Source organism: Rattus norvegicus, chromosome 7, assembly GCF_021556685.1.
Source record: "Rattus norvegicus strain SHRSP/BbbUtx chromosome 7, alternate assembly SHRSP_T2T, whole genome shotgun sequence".
Lineage (NCBI taxonomy): Eukaryota > Metazoa > Chordata > Mammalia > Rodentia > Muridae > Rattus > Rattus norvegicus.
In genome coordinates, this window is record NC_141540.1 from 126,642,095 (window position 1) to 126,666,825 (window position 24,731).

Genomic DNA, 24,731 nt, shown 5'->3' on the forward strand with positions numbered 1-24,731 from the left:
GACCTATTTATTTTATGTAGGTGAGTTCACTGTCATTGTCTTCAGACACATCAGAAGAGGGCATCGGATCCCATCACAGATGGTTGTGAGCCACCGTGTGGTTGCTGGGAATTGAACTCAGGTCCTCTGGAAGAGCAGTCAGTGCTCTTAACCCCTGAGCCATCTCTCCAGTCCCCACGCCCAAAGTTAAGTTTTTTAAAAGCTTGATTATAACCCAGGGGTATCACTAGAGCACATACAGGGTTCACAGATCTCCAGACCTGCCTGCCTCAGTTTCTCTCTACCATCTTCCTCACACCTGTCACAGTAGATGTCTTATAATCCACCTTCCTCACCCCATTTTCCCTGTGGCTGCTAATGCCGTCTGGAATAAAAATCCATGCCCTGAACCCCACTTACGGCACTTCACAATCTGTACCCATGGCCCTTCCTTGTTACCATACAAATACTTCCTGGCATCTTGCAATCTCTCAGTCCACCTCAGGGATTTAATGTATGTCCAGTACTGCATTCCTCATAATCCACTGGCTGTCCTCTCGCCACCCAAGTCTCTGCTACCTGCACCTCATTGAGGGGACTCCAACTCTGAGAACCCTCTTACTGCACCGGTCCCTCGCTGAGGGTGGCCATGCTAAGCATCCTCCCAGGGTCTCCATGCTGGACACCCCTCCATTCCCACATTCCCGCTTTTGCTCCTGCTCAGGAGTGGCCATGGTCCCAGGTATTCCAACTGTTTATGCCTGAGAGTCCCTAAGGACCAACAGGTTGTGTTCTTATAAATACTGTGTGCACTGGTAACTTCTAGAACATTCCCCGGGACTCAGAAGTTTCTGGATAAGCAAGTGTGGACGAAAGAGAAGGGCAGAGAACAGAAGCCTACTGGTTTCTCCACTCCAGCATGGACGGACGTACAAATACCACACAGAGACAGCTATCCACTGAGGCATGTTTTTGTAGCTGCTTGGTTTGATTTTGTCACAGTAGTTTGTCTAGGAGAGCTTGCTTCCTGGTGGCAGCTGTACCAAAACATTCTTTAACCACACAGGGATTTGTTTGTCCTGGCCTAGGATGTTAAAGGTCACACAATTTTAAATTAAAGGCCTCCTTTCTTGTAGTGGATTGATTGGGTTATCCTGACCCAGGGTGAAAGGGGACCCCATGCCTCAGCCTTCAGAGGGGCAGGCAGCCCGAAAAGGCACAGCAGAGAGGGGCCCACCAGAAGGAGGAGACAAAGCAAACAGAACCACAGAAATGGCTTTGGGTACTGATGTGCTAGAAGCCTGGCCCTGCCTACTGCCTGCCCTGATGTTAACTTCTCCAAGTCTGTAAGCCAGAGGTATGTGTGACTGCGGTGGTCTGGTCTGGCTTGGGTTTCTGAGCCAACCTACAACTTATGAAAGCCTTTGGGGGACACAAATCTAAATGCCTGTCACCAAGGTCACCACTGAAATGAAGGACGGGCCACCCTGAGATGGAACAACACGCGGTGAAAAGAGATAGGGACAGAAACCAGCGAACAGGACAGATCTAGATAACACCGCAGTAGACGGGAGCAAACAACCACTTTAACACAGGATAAACCAAGACCCTGTGTGTGTGTGCTCAGGAGTCCAGAGGACTCGATCTGGCTCTGTCTGTGCCACTAACTTTAAATAAATTCTACTCAAGAGCGGCTTCAGATTTGCTTGAAATGTGTGGAGGAGACATCCTGAAGACTACGTGTGTGCCCACCCCGTTAACCACATCACTAAATTAGTGGGGGACAACTGTCATCATTTACGGGCCATATCAGCGCCTACTAACCACAGTTCTGTTTACACTGTCCTCAGGTTCCCTGTGTTTTGACCCACTGTCCTCCTCCTGTCCGGGTCCCCACTCAAAGCCCCAGGTGACATTCAGGCACAGACTCTCCGGGCTGTGGCAGTGTCTCGGGCTCTCTGTGCCCGAGGTCGTGATGGTTTGAGTGATTCTGAAGGCATGGATGCAGAGCTAATTTTCTTCTCCGTACCTTTTCCTGTTTATTTTACAGCCAGGCTGGGTGTGTTGGGTCAGGGCGATCAACTTTGGAAAGCTCCGGGCTTAGGCAGTTCCCCAGACGGGAGCTGAAAGCTTTTCTACCGCAACTGTGAGAACCGTGCAAAAAACGCCCGCCACTGGCTTTGCAGCACACCCCAAAGCAGCCCAGTGCTTCAGCATCCCCAAGCGGCTCAACACAACATCCGTTTTCTCAGAAGTCACCACACTGCCTCAGACAAGAGGAAGGAGGCAGAGCACCAGGCTGAAGTATGGCTGCCAGCAGGGCTTCTGAATGCCTGAAGGAACTTTTCTATGTCTCCACAGTGAGGGGTAGAGGCTGCTGCCTGATCCTCTGACAATGGGTGAGGGGGCAGCGGTGAGAAAATGGAGGGAACACGTCCATGACTGCATCCCGATGGCAAAGGTACTTCTTCAGGCCCTAAAGCCCTCCCAGTGTGGATGGAATGGGAGCAGGGGTCAGAGCTACAGCTTTGAAACCCAGGGCAGATGATGCCACGGAGGGCGAGAGGCAGAGTAGACATCACCAGTCGAGATGGAGGCTGCTTCCCCGAAGTGGACGTACAGTGAAGAAAAAGTGGCAGGAAAGCCTGGGAAGTGAGAGGGAAGAGGGTGTTCCCTGCCCTCAACGTGCCATGACACAACTGTGACCAAGTGTCAGTTATGATGGCACAGTTAGCCGCTTCATTCTGAGACCAAACTCCAGACCCCATAAGTGGGCAGAACAAGGCAGTTCCTATGGTTCCCTGCAATCCCAGGGAAGACTGGGAAACTGAGGCAGTAAGATTACCATGCGTTTGAATGGGACCTAGTCCCATCTGCATGGGACCTAGTTTGCGGACACCAGTCACTGGACAAGGGTACCTCAAGTCCCGCATGAGTTGGGGAGCATTATTTAAGCATGGACCACATGAGAATGTGGGGTCACGGTGGAGCAAGACCACAGAGGCAGGAGACGGAAGTCTCCTGACTGCTGCTGGCCTTGTGTGATTTTGATGGGAGGCAGGCAGAAGGGAGAAACCACAGGGATTGAGTCCTCAGCAGTGTGGAGAGGTCCGTAAAGGGCTCTTCACTGGCCTCCTCAAATGAGGGCAGTACAGCACAGAGAGCCGAGCTGAGCCACTCCTATTGCTGGACCGAAAGGCCCCACGATCTCAGTCCTGCCCACTGGAGACTAGGAGTAGGGTAGGTTAGTTTCTGACCTATTAGACGCCAGAGCCCCGCAGACAATTCAGTGAGACAGACAACTTGAGTAGAAGCCAGGACCATCCACCCACTCACTATGGGACCTCGTCCCCTTTTCTGTCTCTAGGTAGAGCCACTGCAGCCAGCAGCAGTGTCCCCACCCCTTGTATTCTCCAAGACTCTATATGGGCTCAAAGCTCTGGAAGCTAAACCTCTCCCGGAGGCTGGGGAGGGCCTCCCAGTTCAGATTGAGGCTAGACAACAGGTGGTATTTGGCTCCTGCCCTGAGGGCATCTGCAGGTTTTGTTTTATCTGCTTTCCCACCCCCTGGAATAAAAGCTGAATGTCAGAAGACCAAGGTGGCAGGAGCTCTCGGGGTGCAGACAATGCTTAGGTGGTGGGGAATGGTCAGGCATGGTAATGGTGGCAGTGAGAGAATTGCTTCTGTTCCCTTTGTGAGGAGCAACAGTGACGACCCCCCCCACAACCCCAGTCTCATGATGGAGACATAGGGCAGCAGGAATGGTTCCACACATGGGTGCCTTGACAACCAGGCCACATGCTCTGACCCTGTTCTGGAAAGATCTATGCTCATCTTGTAGACAACCAGCAGGGTACCACAGGGGTCTGCAGCTGCATCTGTTGCTAGGGGACCCGAGGGCAGAGCTGGTAGCCCTTCCCCCCATCCCCAGCTGGGTCCTGTCTTCGCTGGTCTCTCCTGATCCCCTCCTCCTCCCCTCCCCTCCCCATTCACTCACACTTTGGGCCCCTTCTTCTTTGGAACCCATGTCCTATTTTTCCACTGCTGTCCTGTGGAGCTAGAAAAGGGGTCTCCACAAGGGGGTCTCTTTCCTACTGGTCCCACTGAATCTTTGCCCCAAATCCCAGGCAGCCAGAACCCAATCTACCCCTACTAGGGCCTTATGTCTCCCCATCTCCACACACACTTTCAAGCACCCAGATTCTGACACCTGCTTCAAGTGACACTTCTCAGGGAACTCTATTTCAACCTTAGAATCCTGGCTACAATAAACACTCACCACTCAGAGTCTCTTAACACTCTTTTTAACTTAAAATGTCTTTAGGCTCCACCCCTACCCTAGTACTGGGTCACCAATGTCACCAATGCCACTGCCACCACCATCACCACCATCACCACCATCACCACCATCACCACCATCACCACCATCACCACCACCACCACCACCACCTCCACCACCACCACCACCACCATCACCACCACCACCACCACCACCACCACCACCACCACCACCACCACCACCACCACCACCACCACCACCACCACCGTGCCACTGAGAGGAAGCAGCCAGGCCTCAGCACCAAGTGTCCATCAGGCCATCTGCCATCTCCCTGCTGTGCGTGACCTCCCTCTAGCCTATCCCTCCAGCACCTGCCAGGCAGCTGATCAGCAAACATCTGCTTGCCCAAGAGTCTAGGGCCCGGCAGTAGGCCCCTCCTTCCTAGCCTTAACTCCCACCTCCAAAACACCCACTGAGGCAATTCCTCTTATCTGAACGTGAGAATACACATTCAGGTTCACAGGGAACATCAGCCCAAGGGTTATTCCTAACAGACCCTACATAGTGTCCATAAGGGAAATGACTCACCATGGGACAAAGGCAACTCCTGGACATCCAGCATGGCCTGATTCCAGTCCTCTGTACCTTCTACAGATATGCCAGGACAGAAGTTCCTGGTGGCTGCCCTATTCCTTAGAATACACGGGTGGTGATGAGTTTATATCCACCCAGAGACATGACAATCTTAGGCTTGGTGGCACAGTTCCTCAAAGCAATGGGTGTGGAGTTCAAGAGACTAAACTGCCGCCTGCCAAGCTACCTCGACTATCTTCTGTACCACAGGGGTCTCCTGCTATAATCTGGACCAGAGCCCACAATTCCAGAAGGGCCGAGCACCCCGCATGCCACAGACAGCTAGTATGGGCCTCACACATTCAACCTCTCTATGGGAAAATGTAGGCTGCAAAATACCAAGCAGCTACCACATTCTTTACTGGGCAGACATGTGACTATTAGTGTCAGAGAAGACACTTAGGAAAGTTGAGTGTGCAGACAATCTAATTCCACACTGGGGACAGTCCAGGCTCAGGAGCTGACAACCTGCTACCCATCCTGACCTCTGGTTTGTTCCACAGAGAACCAGGTCAGCTGCCCCAAAGGTAAGCCTTGGCATATGTGCTAAGGAAGTTAAGCATGGTGGTGTCTGGCCTCACTGGGGTGCAGGTAGAAGTCAGGCATAGAAGGCAGACTCCAGCCCATGTCTGTGCCTGTAGACACCATTCCCTGCTGCTACTGCCACGAACGAGCCCACAAACAACATGTGAGGAGACTTCCTACCTACAACTTCTCAGCCAGTACCCAGGCTGCAAGGCTCCCCCAGTAAGTATGGTCTGTGGTTCACAGCAGCAGATCCCTCCTTCTACACCAAGCAAGGTCTTAGCCAGGCTTAGGATCAGTCAGCGAGGAGCACTGTGGTGAGTGCCTGAAAGTTCACAGCTTCAAATCCACTCATCCAAACAAAACGCCCACTTCTCTCCGTACTCCTCTGGTTTCCAAGACACGATCACCTGGTATCTCTTTCTACTCTTAAACTCTTCACGTTGTAAATGTCCCCCAGGATATTGGTATAGGAGGGCTCAAGAAAGACATCACATGATCGAGAAAAAACAATTTCCGGTAGCACAAGAAATGAAACCGAGGAGGCAAGAACGGACATCTTCATTGGTTTTCCGCTTATGGCTTACGCAACCCTTTTAGGGGTCACATATCAGACGTCATGCGTGTCAGATGTTTACATTATGATTCATAACAGTAGCAAGATTACAGTGATGAAGGAGCAAGGAAAATAACTTTATGATTGGGAGTCACCACAGCATGAAGACCTGTATTAAAGAGTCACAGCATTAGGGAGGTTGAGAACCGTTGTTGCTACATGGACTCCAGGAGTCCTCAGGCTTGGGAGTCAAAGCCAGCATTAAGTCCACCGGCAAAGAGGTCCCAAAGAGGCCAAATTCAAAGAGATGGACAATAGATGGAGGTTGCTGGGCTGGTGGCTGGGGTTTTACAGTGACAACTGCTATTTGAAACCATGAAGATGAGTATTCTAGGGGTTAACAGACAGACAGGATGACTATGCTGGCTGCACAGCAGTGGTAGTGAACTAAATGTCCTCCAGCCATGCATTCAAAAATGGTTACAGCATGGTTAAGATACGATTCTGTAGGTAATGATGCTCACCACCAAGGCTGACGACCCCAGGCGGATCCCCAGGACCTACAAGATGGGAGGAGAGAAATGACTCCCGTAAGTAGTCCTCTGACCTCCTGCGTGCATGTGCATGTGTGTACCAACCTCACACACACACACATACACATAAATGTAATGGGGAAATGGTCAAAGTGGCCAGGCGAAGTCAAGTAATGTTTATCACTGGTTAACATTTAAAAAAAGGAATAAGCGACTAGCAGGGGTTGGGGAAGAGGAATGAGACGATGCCTGGAGCCCTCCGCTCGGCTCCCATGCGGATTACATGCAGTAAAGCCCGTGCTGCTTTAGAACTTGGCGCCTGCTATGCCAGCTGAGGGGGCAAAAGGATGCAGTGAGTTCAGAGCCCCCTGGCCTTCACAGTGAGCACCAGATCTGTCACGGATACAGAATGAGCTCCTGCCTCAGAAAGGGAGGGAGAGAAGGCTGGAGAAAGAAGAAAGGGAAAGAAGGAGGAAGGGAAAGGAAGGAAGAAAAAAGGGAGGGAGGGAAGATCAAGGAGGAAGGAGTGCTCTTTCTGGCTTGACATTTAGAATGGGGCTCCATCCTGAGGTGGAGGCAGCAACCAATTCAAAAGGTGGAACCATCACTTATTCAATTAAAAACTCAGCTTAGGGGGCTGGAGAGATGGCTCAGCGGTTAAGAGCACCAACTGCTCTTCCAGAGGTCCTGAGTTCAAATCCCAGCAACCACATGGTGGCTCACAACCATCTCTCATGGGATCCGATGCCCTCTTCTGGTGTGGCTGAAAACAGTGACAATGTGCTCATATATAATAAATAAATCTTAAAAAAAAAAAAAAAAAAAAAAAAACTCAGCTTAGGGCTGAGGAGATGGCTCAGTCTATGAAACACGTGCTGTGCAGGCATGAGGACCTGAGTTCAGATCCCTCACAGTCGGGTAAAAAGCCAGATATGCAAGGAGGGGCCCTGGAGTTCGGTGATCAACCAGGCTATCTGAACTGGGGAATCCCAGGTTCAGTAAGAGAGTTTCATGAGAAATAGTTAAGGAAGGCATTTGTGGTCATTCTCTGGGTTCCATGTGCACATGAACAAACATACACACATAAACCTGCACATACATGTATGTATGCATATACACAAGTGCACACATGCGCATACACATGTGTGTACATGCATGCACGCACTGGCACATACATATGTGTATATGCATGCACACACACCTGCATATACACATGTGTGTACATGCATGCATATATACAAGTGCACATACACACACCTACACATACACATGTGTGTACATGCATACATGCATGCACACAAGTGCACACATGTGCACATACACATGTGTGTACATGCGTGTGCACACACACAAATAGAGATTCATTATGACTATGTTTAATGTCTGAAATCCCTACCCCACAGTAGCCAGTCTGATTGCAGGCACAGGTGCTATAGGCTTAGATACCAGCAGGAACATTCTTATGGAGAAAAAGAACATTCATGAATTGTAGTAAGGGTTGATTTCTCAAAAGGTCAAACACAGAATTAACGTAGGACTCCAAGTCCCATTGTAATGTGTGATTTAAAGGAACTAAAAACACGCAGACACCCGCCACATGGGCGAATGGTCATCCCAAAGGCACCCAGCACAATGGACAGAAATGGCCACTTACATGAATGGGAAAGCACAGTGGGACCCACCCAGGGAAGCTCCAGCATGAAAGGGGACGAAGTCCTGAATGTTCTACAATGAAGATGTAGCTCAAAATGTTCCTTCTAAACGGAAGATGTCAGACACAAAAGGTTACATGAGACACCCAGATGGGCATTGCCACAGAGGCCAAGAGCCAGAGAGGAGAGCCAAGGAAGGACTAAAGCCACAGGTCTCTGCTGAGAGAAACATCAGTGGTCTGGACAGGGGTGGACACTAGAGTGTCATCACCTGCTGCTGCAGGCCTCATTTTAAATGGCTGGTTTTACCTCATGTGACTTTGTACAATTTGGTTTTTGTTTTAAGTCTTAAAAACTTCAGATTTTTTAGGTTATTTTTATTTTATGTGCATGGGTGTTTTAGCTGCGTGTTATGTCTGTATACTGTGCACTTAGTTCCTACAGAGGCCAGGAAATGGCACTGGATCTCCTGAAACCAGAGTTAGAGATGGCTATGAGCCACCGTGTGGGTGCTGAGAACTGAGCCTGGGTCCTCTGCAAGAGCAGCCAGGGCTCCTAACCACTGAGCCATCTCTCCATACTCTTTAGCTCTTGAGGCAGGATCTCATGCAGCCCACCCTGGTCTTGAATTTGCTGTGTAGCTAAGAATGACACTGAACTCCAGATTCTCCAGTCTCTAACTCACAAGGACTAGATTATAAAACTCATGCTCATTTTCCTATCTGTTTTTCTTCCTATTTAAGTTATGTTGTATATGTGTTTGAATATATGTGCACAAGTGCAGGTGCCCACAGAAGCTAAAAAGAGGCATTAGGTCCTCTGGTCCTAGACTTACAGGTCCTTAAGTCCTCCCTCTACAAGAGCCATCCATAAGCACTCAACCTCTAAGCGACCCCTCCAGTCCCTTCGTAACTATTTTTGAAAAGCTCTAAGTCACAATTATGATTTTGAATACAAATTGTTTTAAGTATGAGATTACCCAAAACTTCCTTAAATGACTTCCTTAAGACCCAGGTGGAGAAGGAAGTCTGAGGAGATAAAGAGGCGTATTGTAAGCAGCAAGGCTACCTTCTCTTTCAAAAGCTGGGTAGCTACCTGCTAACCACTGGGTTACCAAACCCACTGGCAGTAGGAATGCTGAGTGACTGCTCATACAGGGCCAAAGCCACCACGATCTGTTTATGTAGCTCACCAGACATTGTGCAAGAGACCCATAGGCAGGTGCATTCGGTGTTCACAGGGAAGCCATGCCGAGGGTTCTTCAGTTAGAATCCCACGGAGAGTCAGTTGGGGAAGCTTATGTGGTCCCCACTTGCTTTATCTCCACTGTTCATGAACAATGTATACTGATTCTTCTGAACAGGACCCCAAGTCCGAGTCCCCTAACCTCCCTTTTGGGGGACATCAAATGACGCCTTCAAAGGGCAGGGCTGACACTGGGGACTGAGTAACTGCAGGTGGTGGCTCACTACGAACATTGCAAAGCACCCCTGGCTTCTACCCAGGACAGAGTACCCACGCCTCTCTCCGGGCTGTCACAACCAAAACCATTTCCATTGCTCAATGTACAATGTCTGTAGGGGTAGAATTAGACCCAGCAACCACCCTCCTCTGGGAAGCAACAGGAGCAATCTAGCTTCTTCTTCCTCAGGCTCTCAGAGCACCCAGAGCCTAGGAAACAGCTGAGCTGGGGGCTCTTGGCTTGGTGCCCCAGATACTGCCAGCCCAGCGCAAGTGGGGCCTCAATATCTCCTGGCAACACTGTCTGGGGTTCCCTCTGCCAGCGGGGCCCCAAAGGTGACACTGGCTGGGCCAGTGGGGGGCCATCCAGCTTCATTCCTCCCTGCCACAGCCAGAAAACCACCTTTCTACCTCCTCCTAGTAAAATGGGTGAAGCTCCCCCAGGCAAAGATTAACCAACAATGAGGGCTTAAGTAAGCGCCTGGTTCTAAGCCAGATGACGCCATCCAGCATAACAAGGTGCCCTGAGCACTTGCCAGCGGACAGCCATATGTTCTCCAGCCCCAGACATGCCACCAACCCAAGAAAGCAATGAACAGCAAAGAGGAGAGCTTTTAGACAACACCCTCCCTTCCCCCTCCTCTCCCCTCCATTGCTGGCTGCATTCAGTCCCACAAGGAAGCAGCCTACTCTGGCCTAGGGCTTTAGACTCTGGAATATCCCTGGCTTCTAACTCACCCAGCTATGGTCCTCCTTCATTGAGGATAGAAAGACAGGTTGAGTTGTGGGGGCCTGAGACATGAGCCCTTGACCCTGGAAATGGTGGTATGGAAGGAACATCAACACCATTAACAACTTAAAAGCCTTTCTCCCCTCCCAGCTGTCACCCTGCCATTTTCTAAGAATCTCACAGAAACCCCTTGTGCAGTCTTAGTGGCTCCTGGTTCTACCTCCTCACATTATGATTCCTTCGAAGGCACCTCTAGGGCCACCCTACAGCTGCTATCAAAAAAGGGAGGGGGGTCTCTTAGCAACCTCTGAACTGTAACTTGAGAGCCATCGAAATGGTACATGTGGCTTAGACACTTAATCACAACTCCGGAGGAGTCCATACCCACAAGTGCTTTAGTGAATTGGCTCGCTCTCGGAGAACCCCACTTCCACACTCTTTCTAAGTACCCTAAGTACCTCTCATTCTCTTATCCTCCCCTGCTTAAAGTCCCTGATTAAGATATCACTCTTAACCCACAACTCTGCTTTCTACCATCTAGTCCAAAATGCTTCTCTTCTCTGCATCTGAACCACACACCCTGCCCGTCGTCGTGGTGCATGTTTTTAACCCCAACACTTGGGAGGCAGAGGCAGGAGATCTGAGTTCAAGGCCAGCCTGGTCAACCCAGTGAGTTCCAGAACAGCCAAAGCTATGCAAGGAAACCCTTTCTCAAACAAAACAAACAAACGCTCCCACATATCCTGGTATGGCCTGAGTACAGATTACCCCCCAAATTAGGAGACCCCCCTCAAGTGACTGTAGGCAGCCTGTTACCCCCGACACAGCCACCAAGATAGGCCTCAATCCTTCACCTGAGATCTGTGGAGAGTCCTGGCGTCCACAGCTCACGTGTCCAGGAGGTGACCAGGTGATTGGTTCTTGAGGGGTCTGACCTCATCAATACATTAACTCATGGGTGGATTCATACTGAATGAACTACTGGAAGGTGGGAGGAGCCACGAGGGTGGCAGGAGCCAAGGGTGCTAGAGGAACTATGGGAGGTGGGAGGAGCTATGGGGTGGGAGGAGCTATGGGAGGTGGAGGAGCTATGGGCGGTGGGAGGAGCCATGGGGAGGTGGGACTAGCAACAAAAGATGGAACCTGACTGGAGGAAGTGGGTCTTTGGGGTAGTTTTTTGAAGAATGTTATCACGAACCAGTTTCCTCTCCCTATCTTTCCGATTCTTGGCCACACAGTAAAGTAAGCGGCCTCCTGCTTCTGCTGCACGCTCCCAACCACCATACTTCTGCCTCACCTCAGGCTCAGAGCAATGGATCCAAATGACTCAGAGGTGAAGCCTCTGAAACCAAGTCAGAATAAACCTTTCTTTTTTTTTTTTTTTTTTTTTTTTTTTTTTTGTTCTTTTTTTCGGAGCTGGGGATCGAACCCGGGGCCTTGCGCTTCCTAGGCAAGCGCTCTACCACTGAGCTAAATCCCCAACCCCAGAATAAACCTTTCTTTTGATGCTATTTCTCTCAGGTGTCTGTTGAGGCAGCCAAGGTCTCCAAACACGTTCTGCCTACCACAACAGCAGGTTGCACTGTTTCCAGGGCGAATGGCACACAGAGGGGAAAGCTGGTCTCATTGGTCTGGGTCATGTTTTGCTGCCTAAATTTAATTTTTTTCAAAACTCGATTTTGGTTTTCAGGGCTCTGCATCTAGGGGTAATGGGTAAAGGCATTGGATCAGTATCTTCTTGGGAGACACCACCAAAAGTCAGAGAGCAAAAATGCTATCTAGCCGAGACATGCCACCAGCCCTAAATGGCAACAACCAGCAAAGACAGCATCAGAGAGATATGAAAATCCTTTCCTCCCCTGGCAGGAGCAGAACAAGACAGCAGACATAAGGAAGAGACAAGGGGATCATAGACCCCTCTTTTTCAAACAGAAGCTCAAGGACAATTGTATTCATGTTCAGAAGATAAAAATGCCAGGATAGGCGAGCCGTAAAACCTCACCAGCTGCCCAGAGGAGAGGATGGAGGGGAAAAGGAAAGGCTACACCATCCATTACCTAGGGATGCCCATGACAAGCATGAGGGTCTAACAGCAGCGGAAGGGATCTCAGCTCACAATCCCACAGCCCCGCCCACTTCCTCCAGGATCCCAGGCAAGCCAACGAAGCCTGCTCGTGCCTCAGTTTACACACCAGCCAAAGTTAGAGGCTTGGCTTTTTCTGCCTCCTGTGAGAACTGCCATGTTTCTGTGACTACCCCTCATCCTCCAACAGCCCAGTGAAGTGCATCAAGCAGATGCTATCCCTGAGGATGAGGTTCACGGGACACAGAGGCTCAGGGTACTGAACTTGGAGAACACACCTCTCCAGAATGCATTTTGTCATGTGCAGTGAGGCCTGTCAGTCTCCAGGTAGCTGTCTCAACTCTGACATTTCCCAAAGAGAGAGTAATCACAGGTGTACAACTGTACACATGCAGGAAGCTGCGGGCTTTGCTGTACCAACTGTGTACCTAGCTACAAGTGAAAGGCCAACAGCAAAGGTGACCAGTACCCACAGCGCCAGGTTCCACAGCCAGGTGAGAACAAGGAGCCGTTACTTCAACATGGGGCATCTTGGTTCCCAGAACTGCCCACACCCCTCACCCCAGAAGATCAAAGGAAGAGACAAGAAGTTGCCAGGAACCAGCTTCAAAGGTGAAGAGAGGGCACTGGGAACCACAGCTTGCACACAGCTGATCAGCCTGGCCATTCAGCTCCCATACGGCCTGCAGAGGACAAGATCATTCCTTAAAAGCTCAGGTCCCATCAGCCTGTAGGGACAGATCTTCTGCAGCATCTGGGGATAAGGAGTAGCCATCTCTCCCAGCCTCAAGCTCTCGGCCACCCAGGAACCCTTCAATGACTTCCAGAATACTTTTACTGAGTTCTGTTTTGAAAGGCAAATACTCCTGAGAGACTGTTTTAGGCCCTAACTCCCCACCCTCACAGGTCTGGTTCCATCCCCCAGAGCCAGAGCCAGCAACCCAGGACACACCTGAAAGCCCTCAGCCCACCCACTGCAGTACCCAAGTCACCGTGGCTGTGAGAGGTACTGGAGAGAGCACTCACAGACACTCCATCACATGCTGGGGGACCGAGTATCCACAGTGCCTCCTCCATCACCACCGGGGGCATGCAGGTCACCTCCGTGACTCCCGGCTTCTTTCAATCTGGTGGAGAAGGGGGCCCACATGGGGTTTTCTCCTGGGGAACAGATCAAAGGCTGGCCCTGAGTCTGACTCCCAACCTGCTACTGTAGGGTTCCCCCCAACCCCCCCCCCAGTTAAATATTTGTTAACAAAATTCCAGAGCTAAATTTCAAAAGGCCGATTTAACAGGGCATTTGAAGAGTGGTACACACACGTAGCTTTAGATGGTTAACTGCAGATGGTGGAAGAAGTAAGAGGTTGGTTCCCCTACCCCCCCTACCCCCCCACCCCCCCACCCCCTACTCCCTACCCCCCTACCCCCCACCCCCAACCCCGTGAATGAGGCTCTGCAAGCGAGCGGGGAAAGTGCGAGTTCTAACATACTATGTCTTTAGGGAGGCATGACTGGCTTTCTATGGTTGAGTATTTTAATGTACGTCTTCCAGGCTTCTTCCCCTCCACCAGATGGTGGAATTAGTCTCCCGGTATTCAAAGGCAGGAACAAAAGCCCTTTCCCACCTCAAACTGGTCCTGGTCCTCTAGACAAGCTCTACGTCACAGGGCCTTCTGGGTCCTCTCCCTGGTCTTTGTTGCCACGGGGCTCCTTCCTCATGAAACTAATGAGATGGGCCTATTTTGAGGTCAGCCAGCACAAAGATCCAAGCACGGACTTGGACCCCCTTGTGTGGGCTGGCGGCTGGGGTGGGCAGAGTGCCCATACCACTCAGCAGCTTCACCCAGCTCATTAGCAGGAATGGAGGAGCCGAGGGAGCTTAGCAACGAAGGAGCGGAGCGCAATCCGGCAGCCAGTTTGTCCCTGTCCACAGTTCACCCTAACCCTGATGCCTCCATACTGCTGCTGCTCCAGAGAGCCCAGGTGGCTCAGAGACAGATGGCCAGCAAGGCTCTTCTTCCACGGTCACCCACGTGGGCTGGTGTGGCTCTAGGGCCCCTCTGCTCTCCCAGCTACAGGTTGCTCAGGGCTATGGCCCCAACCTTTGAGGAGAGAACATGCAGAATGGGGCAAAAGGGGGACATCTGCAGTTTCTGAGAGTCAACCCTGGGCAGCATTTTGGCTTGTTTTGTTTTGCGACTCTGACATTTAGAAGCTTGAGTGACGCTCCACCATCAACTCTGAACGGCTCCAGAGCTCCAAAGGTCGCATACAGTCGCATACCAAAAGGCAGTCTCCTGTCCCTCACCGGTACATGCCTGCTTCTGCTCCAGAAGTTCTGAGAGGTCCTCCCTGATCCGTCTGGCTCTGGGAGGTCCCTTCAACTGTGCAGTCCCTTGCTAAGTCTCCTGTGCCTCTAGCCTGTCCACCCAGACTTGCACCCACTCACACACGTCAGCTTGCAAACCCCTCCAGCAGCGCCTCTCGTCTGAGTTGGAACAGATGGAGGAGATTAATACCCAGCATCCTCTTACTAAGTGGATAAAAGAAGATCTGGCAGAGACAAATTGGATTTCCCTCTCAGAACTCCCCTAGGGTCTTGAAAACCGTGGGTTACCTTTTCCCCATATAATTACCGCAGCTGACTACAGGTACGCTCGCGCGCTCACAATTAAAAATTATCTGGCGTAAAGTCTTGAAAGATTCTAATCTCCAACCTAAACTCAAAGGAACTCTAATTAAAAGTGTCATCACTCATTAATTCAACAAATATCCTTAGCACTGTGTGTGCCAGGTGAGGTGTCAGGATGCCAAGAAGAAGCCTTATGGTGGTGCCCTGAAGATGGCCTCAGCCTCCGGGGGTAGATGAGCCACACAGTTATCTGGTAGGAAGTGTCATGGCGGCGGGGGATGGGGGAGTGGGGGTGAGGGAATGAAAGCAAGGGACTGCATGCTAGTGGGAGGTGAGGGAAGCTAGAGAGGCTGGTGGGCTGTTGGGAGGGTACCCAGGATGCACGTGGGAAGATGATGCTTAGTCTCTCTTCAGTTGCATGGAAGGACACCAGGGGTGTGGGCCGCAGCTGGGTGACGGGGAGTGGGATCTATGCTGTGAGAGCAAGTAACTAGTAGCAGTATAAACTAGTCTTCCAGACAGAACCGAGAGATACACAGCAAACCTATGTATGCCCTCCCCACTCAGCCTCTCGGGAACATGGGGACAATCTGGGAACGACAGCCCCACTCAGAAGCCCAGGCATTCTGCCTTAGAGTCCCTGGCGACACGGCCCACCCACGGGCTCCAGGTGTCCATGAACCGTGTTCCTGAAGAGGTGTATGCAGATACCCATGTGCACGCCTGGGCTGGAGACTGATTCTGCCCGGGCCTGAGAAATCGGATGATGTCACGTGGAACTGGCCATGGGTTACAGAAGAAACGAACACCCCATCCCAGCTCCACACTGCAAACCTTGCAGAAACCATTTTCTTCAGATCAGTGAGTGGATTCCATTAGCAAGCATCACTCAGAGCCAAGGGGCAAGACAGGTAGGTTAGCCAGGGCCTCAGCGGCCACGCCCACAGCAAGGCAGCCACACCTATAGTCAGCCCGGTCACGCCCACCTCAAGGTGGCCACGCCCACTGCCAGGCTAGCCAAGTCATTGCCGGTTATAAATACAAACGGGATGGGCAGTGTCAGCCTCTTTGTTCTCACTTTCAGTTTTCACCTTCCGGGGGCTATGTAAGTACATTTTCATTGTTATGTATCTTTTTTTTTCTTTTTTCTTTTTTTTCCGGAGCTGGGGACCGAACCCAGGGCCTTGCACTCGCTAGGCTAGCGTTCTACCGCTGAGCTAAATCCCCAACCCTCATTGTTCTGTATCTTGAACCAACAAATGGTTGCTGTCCCCAGTTCCTCCAGTCTTTATAGCCAAATAACCTGGTTGGTAATTACATGGAGACCATTTCTTCCCACTTCAGTGGTATGAGGGGCACCACGCCTGCTGACCACAGTGTGTTTACTTATTAACTCAAGCGAGGCTTTCCCACCCTCTGTTCCAGGAGGAGGGGGTGGGGGGGGTTAACTTAACACTTCCAAGTATTTGCTAAGAAGCTGGAGAAGCCTTAGCACACACGTGTGTGCAGGTACCCCTTCTGACTGCTTGGACCCCAGTGAGTACAGGGGCTCATGACTGTCTTCAATTCCATGATGAGACAGAGTGACACCGGGGCAGTCTCAACTCTACCAGGAAATCTACTTTTTTCTGTGGCCTCCACATTGCAACAACTGTGAACCTGCATGGCCCAGCCCAGCTCATTGTGAAAACTAGGTCTGCCCAGTGTCTGAGCCTCCACTTTGCAGTGGTACCCACCACCCACAGGACTGCAGACAAGTAGCCCTGTGGAATACCCTGGCAAGAATTAAGCCAGTGGCTCCAGAGGCTGTGGAGAAATGCTGCTTCCTGGCTTGCTCTCCAAGGCTCTCTCTCAGCTTGTGTTTTATACAGTCCAGGACACCTGCTCAGGGTGGGCAGTGCCTGTAGTGGGCTGGGCCCTCCCACATCAATTGTGAATTGTGAAAATGCCTGCAGAATTATCTACAGGCCAATCTGCCACTGCAGGAAGCCCAGCAAGTACCCTAGGCAGCTTCCCAGGGATATTTCAGAGTGTCTAATCCCTTCACACAGGTATCTGCCCTATGCATCATAGGACGCTGAGCTGTCTCCCATGCCTCCACACACGTAGTACCAGTCATACACCCTACCCACGATGATAGCAAACTATCTCTAGCCTCTGTCAAGTATCTCTTGGCAACAAAATCACCCCCATCTAAAACCCACCAGAGACAGAAATGAAACCAGCCTGGGTACCCATCAACAGAGGAGCAGACAATGAGAGGAATGGATAATATCTGTGACAGAAATTTAGCCAGCCACAAATAAAAAAGAAATTATGAAAATTCCGGGACAATGGTTGGATCTGGAACTTACATTAAATGATATTTACTGCACTTTCTCTTTCATACATGGATCCTAGCTTCGAAGTTTGAGCGTATTTCTGTGAGACTAAGTGCAGACAGAGGCCATAAAACAAAAAGGAAACCATGGGAGAGGAAAAGAAGCTTTAAGGAAGGGGGAGGGGCAGAGGAGGACAGCAGAGTAGCTGTGGTGTGAAAATGGAGAGAGGACTGCTGGGGGCAGAACAAGCACTTGAAGCCAGCGAGGGCAGGGAAGGAGGGCCAAGCAGCAAACACATAGTAGGTCTGAACAAACCAACACACACACACACACACACACACACACACACACACACACACACAGTAGGTATCCACATGCCATAAGGAGACCTGCCACTTTGTATGCTAATTTAAAATAAATTAATTTTTTAAAAAAATACCAAATGCTAAAGTTACCTACCCCCCCCAAAAAAAACCTATGTATTTTAATTTCTTGTAAGCTGTCAAAAAAGAAAAAAGTGAAAGCTGCTATTTTTAATATTCACAGGGGGCTGGAGAGATGGCTCAGCTGTTAAGGGCACCGACTGCTCTCCCAGAGGTCCTGAGTTCAATTCCCAGTAACCACATGGTGGCTCACAACCATCTGTAATGAGATCTGATGCCTTCTTCTGGTGTGTCTGAAGACAGCGACGGTGTCCTCACATACATAAAAATAAATACATAAATAGAGTTTAATATTCACAGGTAAAGAGGGTTCCCCTTCCCTGACAGATGCCCTGCAATGGGTGGTCAGCACTGAGTTAAAACACAGCTGGGGCCCAGCTGTCAGGACAGCAGGCTGGACCCCTCAGAGGTGGAAGGGACACAGGTGACAGTAAGGGGACCAGTAACACACTCCCACCCTCAGCTATAGACCAATCAGGCCTCAGGTCCCTCCTCCTAGCAGTCCCAGGAAGATGAGGTAGGTCCCCATGTTTCCCTACCAACCCAGTTTCAAAATAAAAGTTACATCTTATTAGAAAATGTGTCCTTGGGCTTAGCTGCACCTGGGCGTTACTCAATTGACACAAAGAAACAAGAGGAAAACCTGTAGGGCATTAACTTTGTAGCACCTGCCTGCTTACTTTTCTTAGGTCTACTTCACTCCAACCATAGACAAAAATTACCCATTATTTTCCTTAGAAAGCTGGCCCCTTGGTTTTAAACTAATGGCCTGTGCTGTTCTCACCCGAAGGCATCTTTATCCAGACTAGAATGAGGTGCCTGGAACCATAGCAAAGGATTTAAAAGCAGATGAGAAGGACACTGGAGACATTCAACATTTTTCTGGGTGGGAAACGAAGCCTAGAGCTGGATGCTTATGGGTGCAGCCTTTGGCTAGCATGCACCAGGCTGTGGGTTCAATCCTCAGACTGAAAGGGTCCGTCTGTCTTACTCACTCTTTGCTACTCTTATAAAACACTGACCAAGGGGTTGGGGATTTAGCTCAGTGGTAGAGCGCTTGCCTAGGAAGCGCAAGGCCCTGGGTTTGGTCCCCAGCTCCAAAAAAAACAACCAAAAAAAAAAAAAAACACTGACCAAAAACAACACGGAAGGAAAAAAAAAAGCACTACCTGGTTTACAGGCTGATTTGCAGGCACAGTCCACCAACAAAGGAAATCAGGACAGGAAATCAAGCAGGAACTGAAGCAGAGACCATAAAGGAACGATACTTACCAGCTCACTCCCCAAGCCTTGCTCTATCTGCTTCCTGATAAAGCCCAGGCCTACCTGCCTAGGGGTTGGCACCGCCCTTGGTAGACTGGGCCCTCCCATATCAACTAGCAACCATAGGCAGGCCCACAGGCGAATTTAATGTGGGCAATTCTTCAGCTGAGGGTGCCTCTTCCCAGGTGACCCCGGTTTGTGCCAGGTTGACAAAAACTGACCATCAGAGTCTGAACCTAGTGGTTCTCAACCCTCCTGATGCTGCAACCCTTTGCTACAGTTTCCTCATGCTGTGGTGACCCCCTCAACCACAAAATTGTTTTTGTTGCTACTTCATAACTGTAGTTTTGCTACTGTTATGACTCATGAATATTTTTGGAGATAGAAGTTTGCCAAAGGGATCGCAACCCATAGGGTGAGAACCACTGGTCTAAACAAAATCTTTTTCTACCAGGCCAAGGCACCACCATCGTTCTCTTCCTACGTACACTGTGGGAAGTGCTGGGGATACTTCATATAAAGTCTGCTGGCCACTGGTACCTGTTCAGGGACAATATGACACAGTGGTCACAGGGAACAGGAATCACCTCCTCCCATAAGTACCCAGGTATATGACACTCCAAAAGTAACTACCCCTAGAGACTTCACTGTGGCTTCAGGAGGGTCTGCCAGTCTAAGTAAGGGTTGAACCTACAATAGACAGAAGGGGCTGCAGCACTACCAAGCTCACATTCTTCCTCTGAGGGGCTCATCTCTTTTCTAGCACATCTCAGATATGAGGAGGAAAAGGCAGGGGTGGGCACAGCCTTGGCTCCTGAGCCCTGCCACTGACACTTTAAGGAGACCACAGACTCCATCCAGGAGGAGGGATGAGCATTGGGGAGCACTCTAGAATGCTCTGATATGGAGTTCTTTCATACTTTCAATAAGACGCACCTGGGGATGCTGCAGGAATGCTCTAGATCTGCTTCAGCACAGCATGTGCCTGAGCAGGTCAATCTACAGTGGGGTCTCCCAGGCAGGAGGATAATTAGTTACTAATCTCAAGGCGGGACATTTCGGGCACAGCTGCCAAGTAGTGAGAGCACTGGGCAGAGTAACCATGCCATGCTTGCTGCCATAGCAACCCGAGGCAGAGGAAACAGAGCCTCCCCTGGTGCTTTATGCCCCGTGGTGAGTGCCAAGGAAAGAGAGAGAGGCTCTGGCATCTGTTAGCAGCGACACAGCTCGCTGTGACGAATGATGTAGCTTCCCCTCTCTGGATCTCAGCAGCCTTAATCCTTGCTTGTTCAAAATGAGCATCCGGTCACAGCCCAGTGACTAGTTCAGTTTCCCAGGCTGTGCTGGGGTCCTGACACTCCCAGCCACCCCTCCCAACTGCTTCAGCGGCTGATAAGCCTAGAGGACTGGGAAAAGCACTTAGGTCCCAGCCCATTTCAGCGGCTACAGGCTGTCCATACAAGCAATTCAGCAAGTCCAATCCCTTGCATTCCCGTCCTTCAGAGCATGTGTGTTCATGTTCTATTCAAAAGCGGGTTGCAAATTTCTAGGAGTTAGGCTGTGTTTCTGTGGAAGTCGTAACGGGTGCTGGTTACATCTGCCACCGACCTGCAATGTGGTTTGTGAGGAAAGGGAAGCAGTAGGCGGGGGACTTGCATGATGGTGGTCACCCACGGAGGAGTACACACCTGGGGTCAATGCAGCAGAAAGCACCCTGACCAGAGCCCATGCTAGAACTCACATTTGTTGTCGGTTGCTAGGAACTGTGCCGTGCTAGTTTGCTTTCTGTTGCCGCGATCGACACTGACCAAAAGCAACTCAGAGGACAGGAGAGTCACTTTGGCTTCTAGAAGTCAGTTTATCAGCAAGAGAAACCAAGTGAGGAGTGTGAGGAGAAACCTCAGAGGGACACTGCTTACTGATATGCTCCTAGACTTAAGCTCAGCTACATTTTGGTTGGTTGCTTTGGTTTTTTTTTCCTCAAGACAGGGTCTTGCTATATAGCCCTGGCTGTTCTGGAACTCACTATGTAGACCAGGGTGACCTTGAACTTACAGAGATTCACTTGCTTCTGCTTCCCAAGTGTTGAGATAAAAGACATGCACCACTTCCCCCAGCCAGCTACCTTTCTTATACAGCCCGGGACCACCACCCAGAGACTGCTGCCCGCAGTGGGCTGTGCCCCCCACATCCATCAGCAATCAAAAAGTGCCCCACAGACCAATCTGAAGAAGGCAGTCGCTCAACAGAGATTCCCTCTCGCCAGGTATATCTAGGTCTGCCTCAAGATGATAAAAGGGGTCGAGAGGACTACGGCAAGGGACCAGACTCTGCAGATGTCAATGACCCCGACTCTCACTAGAATACTTGGCACCTGTTGGAATTTGAGAGAAATCTCCCAGTGGAAGGCAATGGTATCCCGGGCCCCGTGTGATCTCCACAATTATAAAACTACAAGGACACAGAAAATAACGGGAGAGCTGGGGACACAACTCAGTCTGTAAATTCTTACCATTCAATCATGAGAAGCTGAGTTCAAATCCCGAAACCCACTTTGAAAAGGCCTGGTGTGCTGCCAAGTACTTACATCCCAGTACTCACAAGGCAGAGGCAGGCAGGTCTCTGAGTTCGAAGCCAGCCTGGTCTACAGAGTGAGCTCCAGGACAGCCAGGGCTACACAGAGAAACCCACAGAGAAACCCTGTCTTAAAAACAACTGCCCCCCCCAAAGAAAACTCCTCAGAAGCCAGAGATGTCGGGACCCTGGAGCCAGAGTTATAGGCAATTGTGAGCCACCTGACCTAGAGGCTATGTGGATCCTATTCCAGAGTGGTGCATGCTCTTAACCACTGTGCTGTCTCTCCGGCGACCATGACTCATTTTGGATATTAGCTAAGTGTCCTGTGATCCTGCTCAGTACAGTAATTATTTGCATCGAATGCTTGCTTACTCTTTGGGTCTGTCTTTCTTTGTACATAGCTGAGGCAGGCAAACCCAGGACCCTGCTTGGTTCGGCTTATTCACACAGGACCCTTATAATAAAGCACTTAGCAGTCAGGGACGGACCTTCACCCTGCGTGCCTTGTTCAAGCCCAACACTCCACTCTGAGCAATGGAGTCTGTTCTTTTACCCTCAATGATGATCCGATTTGGATTCTATTCTATCTTACTCAACTTTCCTCTGGAATGAGATTTGGAAGGCTGATCTGGCCTAAACTAGTTCAGGGTCAGGGACAACCAAACTGTGTCCCCCCAGAGTGAACTTTTAGAGAGACTCTCTTATTTAACGTCTCACCGCTCTGCAGGACTAAGTGTGCATATATTTAAACTCAGGTGCGTCATGGGGAGGGACATGAGCAACTTTCTCTGTCAATCAGATAGATAACCACCCAAACTATGTTCCTAGAAACCAAACTCCCCATAAGATGATGCCCCAGGCGACAACCCAGGCCTGGAATGCCCTCAACCATGCTGCCTGCTGTTCATCTTGACAATAGATTTCTGACCTGGACCTCGGCTTTCCTTGTAAAATATCCTCTGTGGAGTCCTTGCATAGCTCCAGGGAATTGACCTGACCAGGCACAGGAATGAAGACAGACAACCATACTCAGAGAAAATGGCATCAGGGAGACCGGAGTCTGATAGAGAAATCGCAGCACCCGAGAAGCTCAGTGTGCTGGGTATATAGAGTGGAACAGGGAAGAGGGGCAGACAAACGGATGAGGAAGCAGGAGCGATGGTATAGGACTGGAGGTGGGTTTAACTAATCCCTGTTGGAGGAGTCTCTGGAGGGCAGCAGTCTTCAGGCCATAATCATCTAGGCGGGGACAAAGTGATGGTGGATACAAAGTGATAATGGATACAAAATGATCATAGACACATTCTACACCTGTCAACATCCCCACACCGACCAGAGGAAGGCTCCACCATCCCTCTGAGCCTCAGCCTCTGGGATGGAAGGAAGGCTTTGCCATTTTCCCATGGGTCTGAGCTTATGCAGGCTTTCACGGGATGGTGCCTGTGTCTACCATACACATAGGCTCAGGACTTTGCTCGCTCAGGGATTCCTGGAAATCTCAAAACATCGCACTCCACATGTGCCTTTATTTTATTCTGGAATCAGACCAAAACCTAGAAACGCCCAGTCCGCCCTCCCACCCACCCACTAGTAACACATTGTATCATCTGTGAATAAGAATAGTATTCATGGGGTTGGGGATTTAGCTCAGTGGTAGAGCGCTTGCCTAGCAAACGCAAGGCCCTGGGTTCAGTCCCCAGCTCCGAAAAAAAGAAAAAAAAAAAAAGAATAGTATTCATTGAGTAGTGGTGCAAGCCTCATCTCCCAGCACACAGGAGGCAGAAGCAGGTGGGTCTCTTGAGGTCAAGGCCAGCCTGGTCTGCAGAGCAAGTTCCAGGACAGCCAGAGCTACATAGGTGGGGGAGAATAATAGTCTTCTTTCCAAAATTTACATCTATTTTTTTTTAATTGTCTTACTGCATGGACTAAAACTTCCAATCCAACCACAGTGACTCTGAGATTCGGTAAAAAGTCTGGCAAACAGTAAGAATTAAAGAAATAGTGACTGAAGAAATAGCTTAATTTTTCCTGAGGTTTCAGAAATTATTATTGACAACTATTGTTAACAGAGTCTCTGGGCAAGAGTAGCTCTTGCCCTGTGTAACAGCACATGCCTGTGATCCCAGTACTAGGAAGGCCTGGCAGAAGGGTCCTGCGTTCCAGGTCAACTTGAGCTACATAGGGAAACCCTGTCTCAGAGAAAGTGGGGAGGGGGAGGGAGGAGAGGAGGGAGCAAGCCTGGATTTTGGATTTAAGCACCTTACCCCTGCTTATCATATGAAACTGAGTATGAGCCTACATGACCTAACAGGTAAAAATAAAACAGCTGACCACAAAATAAGAAAAACAAAATAAAATAGATGGAATGAGGAAAAGGAATAAAACCTGTATCATTTAGAGTCAGTTTGGCAGCTGTCAGGAACAAATCAATTTGGGGAATTATTTAACTAATAAGAACTTGATACAAAGGCTGAGAACAAAATCACCAGACAAAGCACCAGTGGTTTCTAACCCCCACAGAGACTGGAAAACGTGATTGAAAAAAAGAAAAGAAACTATAAAAAGAAGAGGAGTCCCATTTATTTATTTATTTATTTATTTATTTATTTATTTATTTATTTATTTATTTATTTTTGAGACAGGGTCTCTCTATGTAGCTCTGGCTATCCTGGAGCTGGCTATGTAGACCAGGCTGGCCTTGAACTCACAGAGACCCACCTGCCTCTGCCTCCCAAGCGCTGGGATTAAAGGCATGTGTGCCGCCATGCCCAGCAAAAAGTCCCTTCTACAAGAGTAGTTGAGAGTCATAGAATTCCTAGGAATAAGCCCAAACAGAGAACATGGTTAATTTTAATAAAGTACACAAAAGACAACAATAAGACAAAGGGCTGAGAGATGGCTTTGCAGGAAAGAGCCCTGGCTGCTTTTCCAGAGGACCTGGGTTTAGTTCTCAGCACCCAAATGGTGACTCATAAGCAGCCATAACTCCATGTCCAGGGGATCAGACGCCATCTCCTGGCCTCTTTGGGAACTGCATGCATATGGTACACATACATACAAACG

General features: G+C 49.9%; 1 protein-coding gene and 1 long non-coding RNA gene across 10 annotated transcripts in view; one reads left to right on the top strand and one right to left on the bottom strand.

Annotated features, from left to right (window-relative positions):
* Window positions 1-24,731, bottom strand: part of Celsr1 (cadherin, EGF LAG seven-pass G-type receptor 1) — a 137,512-nt gene that overhangs the window by 82,839 nt on the left and 29,942 nt on the right.
* LOC148004916 (uncharacterized) lies at window positions 16,069-18,407 on the top strand. The gene is made up of 2 exons (XR_015624922.1): window positions 16,069-16,169; window positions 17,932-18,407. It is a non-coding gene; the product is annotated as an uncharacterized LOC148004916 (long non-coding RNA).